Source organism: Myotis davidii, unplaced genomic scaffold, assembly GCF_000327345.1.
Source record: "Myotis davidii unplaced genomic scaffold, ASM32734v1 scaffold621, whole genome shotgun sequence".
NCBI lineage: Eukaryota > Metazoa > Chordata > Mammalia > Chiroptera > Vespertilionidae > Myotis > Myotis davidii.
Genome location: NW_006291207.1, coordinates 349,718 through 354,666, shown reverse-complemented (window position 1 = coordinate 354,666; position 4,949 = coordinate 349,718).

Here is a 4,949-nt window from a genome sequence, read left to right as displayed (position 1 = left end):
GATGATAAAACTTAGGTGAAAGATAGCTAGAAATGGGAAATCAACTAAAGGTGGGAGGAGAGGATGAAAAGTGGAAGAAGTGTGGCTAAAATAAAGACAGGAAGGAAGGAGGAGAAGGGGAAGAACTCGTGGCTTGAACTTTAGAAAATATGGAAATTTAGAAAAATAATGCTTCTTTGCTTACTAAAGTATATTTTATTGTATTACTGAATTCTATTCTACTTTTATAGGATAGAACAAAGACAGAAGATTGGAAACTTCAAGAGATAAGCATAACTCATAGGACTTGAATTGAGCCTTCCTCCCATCATCCAGTTGTAGGAGCAAGATTAATTAAGATGGGAAATGACACCATGAGAGAAAGTAGATACGCCTTTCTGTGGTATAAATTATATCAATCATTTGTCATTCATTGAACCTTATACCATTCTGCAGAATAAAATGCAAACACACTCACATGTACAAGACAGATATTTTTAAAAGTAATGAGGAGAATACAGTAAAAGCATCCATCTGACCAAAACTGCATCTGCAGCACTAGTCAGAGGAAGCCTGCCACATACATTAAAAAGATATATTCTCAAATAGCATTCAATCTAAAAACAAAATATATTAAAAATTTTATTGATAAAGGGGAAAATTATAGTTTCAGAAACATCTAAAGATGTTAGCTTCTCAAGTCATTTACAGAAAAAAATAGAATTTATATATATATATAGATATATATATATAACTTAAAGAATTCTTCTGTATTCATAAAATGTTTGCATTTTGTAGAATTATTTACTATGCCAATAAAATGCATAAATATAAAGAATAAACACTATGGTGGGTAGAAAATAAGCCAGGAAAAATTGTGTAAAATAATTTGTATACTGCTGTGTTTTTCTCTTTTTTTTACTAAATCCCTCCAACAGCATGATGATTTCTGGAGGGAGGGGTTGGGGAGTTGGAAGGGGCTTAAATGGTGATGGATGGAGATTTGACTTGGGGTGGTGAAAACATAATACAGTGAACAGATGATATGCTGTGGAATTTTGCAAACCAAACCTGTATAAAGGGGTTAACCAGTGTCACTTCTTAAATTCAATATAAAGGGAAATATTTGTATACTTGTGAACCCTCAGGCCATATGATCTAGGGGAGTGGAAGATTGAGCCTCATGTTTACACTTCACCAAAGAATGGCATCAGAATTTGCACATCTCAGGTAGGACAATGGATACAGAAACTTACTCAGCAAGTTTGTTGACTACTCCCATCTCTTAAGGTTTGGGGAAGTATTAGTTACATAGAAATAGGCTCTACTATGTGAGAGACATGAGAGAGAGAGAGTGGGCAGAGGGAGAAACTCTGAGTATTTCAATCTAATGCTCTTCATCTCACCACTGCTTAGTGAAAATATAACAAGTCTTCGGCCAAAAAAAAAAAAAATCAAACAACAACAACAACAACCCAATGCTTATAAGGGAGAAATGAACAATATGGAATGAAAAAAGAAGAAATAGGAAAGAATGGGACATAAATGTAGAAAACTTAATATAGGAGAAGTCCATACATAAAAGTTTGTTTAAAAGGAGAAAATTTATTAAATGGAGAAAAGAACTTAGAAATATTAGTATGATGACTACCTTTAAATTGTTCTTAATCCCTTAATACTCAATATTATTTAGACCTTTATTATTTGACTAGAGGCCCAATGCATGAAATTCATGCAAGAGTAGGCCTTCCTTCCCCCGGCTGCTGGCACTGGCTTCTCTTTGGCACCGGGGACCTGGGCATCCCTCTGGCCACCAGCAGGCACCTGGGACCAAGGCTTCCATCTGTCTGCCAGGGGACCCAGGCTTCCCTCTGGCCACTGGCAGGCACCCGAGAGCCAGGCTTCCCTTGCAGCCCCAGCTTAGTCTCAAAGGTCATCTGGAAGGACATCTGGAATAATTAGTACATTATCCTTTTATTATTATAGATTAGTCAATTCTTATTATTGTATAGCTATGTGGTATAAAGTTGCTTAAAGCACTGAATTAGAGAATACTGAACCACTGGTCTTATGAAAATGTGGGGTTAGTTTCCAGACATATCTAATCACAGTATTTTTGTCCACCTGTGAACAAAACCTGCTTGTATTTGCATTTCTATTTTAATTTATACCTAAATGAGCTAATGTAAACAAAATCACTGAAAGAAAGAGAATTGAGGTACTGACAGTGGAAGATTTAAAAATCAAATTACCTGAGTCATTGTTGGAGAAAATTCATACATCAGAAATATTAAAAGTGCAAAACTTATCAGGTAAATTGTTAATAAAATTATATTGAAAGAATGGATCTGTCCACATTGATTGCAACAGTAGGAGAAATTAGAGGTAGTGTGGGAGAAACTGAATAACAATTGATGATGGCAACTTCAGCTGAGAATATAACAAAGCAAAATGATAAAAATGTAGAGTATGTTAGTTAAAAATATGATCATTGAAAATTGAAGGCAAAGATAAAGCAAAAATGAAAAAGGGGGAGCCAACATAGAGAAAAGATGAAAGAATTACATACACAGTGAAATACATTAATTGGACTTGCCTTTTTCTTGTCCATCCTTGTCTGAAAAATAAAAGGAAGAAAGAACCAGTTCATTAAGAATGAGAGCACAATGTCAGGAAGGAGAAAAAAATTTGAAACCCTTTTAAAGTTTGCTCTATGGTTCAAATTGATCTATACCTCTGGCTCATCAAACAGAGACAAAACTGTTTTACATTCTCCCACCTATTGGTGCAAAAGGAATCCTATCTAATAAAAGAGTAATATGCAATCCATCGCTCCGTCACAAAGATGGCAACAGTCACAGAGCTAGAGTGAGCAGGAGGTTTGGGTTGCCCCCGGCAATGGAAGAAACCAAGCTTCCCCCCTGCCCTGCTGGCCCCGAGCTCCGCTTAAGGCTCCAAAGTTTCAATTATACAAGATAAATAAATACCTGATATCTGCTTCTATCCAGCAGAGGCCTGCGCTCAAGGAGGGGCTGGGAGCCTGGGTTGCCAGAGGCAACCCAAGATTCCAGTCAACCTGGGCTCTGCTCAAAGCTACAAAGTTTTAATTGTAGAAGATAGACAAATCCCAGAAAAAAGAAAAAAAAGGAGAGGCTGGGGCTTGGGTCACTGGGAGGCGTGGCCAGCCTGAAAGTGGCCATCAGCCCCTCACCCAGGCTGGCCAGGCACCCCAGCGGGACCACCCCCAACCCTGAAGGTGCTGTGGCCAGCCTGAAAACAGCCCTCAGCCCCTCACCCAAGCTGGCCAGGCATCCCAGTAGAGACCATCCCACTCTGAAGGGGCTGTGGCCAGCCTGAAAACAGTCATCAGCCCCTCACCCAGGCTGGCCAAGCACCCTAGCAGGGACCTCCACCCTGAAGGGGATGTGGCCAGCCTGAAAACAGCCCTCATCCCCTCACCCAGGCTGGTCACACACCCACGGGTGAGGTTCCCCGCTGGGGGGCTTGGTCAGCCTGTAAACAGCCATCAGCCGCTCACCCAGGCTGGCCAGGCACCCCAGTGGGGACCCCCACCCTGAAGGTGGTGTGGCAGTCTGAAAATGGCCCTCAGCCCCTCACCCAGGCTGGCCAGTCACCCCAGCAGGACCCTGATCCTGATCTTGGACACCCTACAGGGCAAATCAGCTGTCCCCCATCTGTGCACCAGGCCTCTATCCTATATAATAAAAGGGTAATATGCAAATTGACCCTAACAGCAGAACGACTGGGAATGACTGGTCACTATGATGCACACTGACCACCAGGGGGCCGAGGTGCAATGCGGGAGCTGCCCCCTCGTGGTCAGTGTGCTCTCACAGGGGGAGCACCACTCAGCCAGAAGCCAGGCTCATGGCAGGTGATTGCAGCAGCGGTGATGGGACCCTCTCCTGCCTCCACAGCAGTGCTAAGAACCCCTCAGGGGGATATCCACTTGCCAGCCTAGGCCCACTCCCCATGAGAGGGCACAGGCTGGGTTGAGAGCCCCTCCCCCCCCAGTGCAAAAATGTCATGCACCAGGCGTCTAGTTAACAAAATAATATAAGATAGCACAATGGAAGGAGATAAACAGGAACATCTGAGATAAACTGCATCAATCATTTGTGTTTCATTGGGTTTTCCTTTTTTCAAAATAAAATGCAAACACTCTCATATGTATTAGATAGATACTTAAATAGTGATGAGTATGTATACATTAAAACACCCCTCTGTCCATGACTGTGTCTGTATCTACTGTCATATGAAGCCTGCTCTATAGATTAAAGAGATATATTACTAAATTCCATTCCTTTTGGAAACAAATTTAAAATTGAAAAATAAGTGGGAAAAGAAGAATGTTAAACCTGTAATGATTATATTAGTGTTGTATGAAAAAAATAATTTAGGTATATCCTAGGATGATAACTTTTCATGCTATGAAATTAAAACTTTGTAATTGAGATATACTACTAATGACATTTTATTAAATTATAAAGACTTTCTACAAACATAAATTAATTACATGTTACAAAATTAATAATTTTGTCAATTCAAGTGAAAAAAAGAAGAAATACAATGGTGGGAAATAGAAAGAAGCCTGTAAAATTATGCAAAATATTTGTATACTGCAAAAACTTGGGTTATATAATCAAAGGCAATGGAAGAGTGATCCTGGAGTTCACTCTCCAGCAATGAATGACATCTGAATTCACACGGTCTTTGACAGAACAATGAAAGTTTGGAGTCTTCTCTCATTTAATAAAATTTGGGGAATTATTGATAGCATAGTAATGGCCCTGTCAACTTGAATACTTACAAAGGTCCTAAGTTAATGAACATTTTCTAGAAATATATGAATAGTAACCATGTGCTTATTTTCCTACTCTTCCATTCACAATATTCATCATGAAACTATGATGTCTTCCAGCAAGTCCCTGGAAGACAGGAAGTCAATG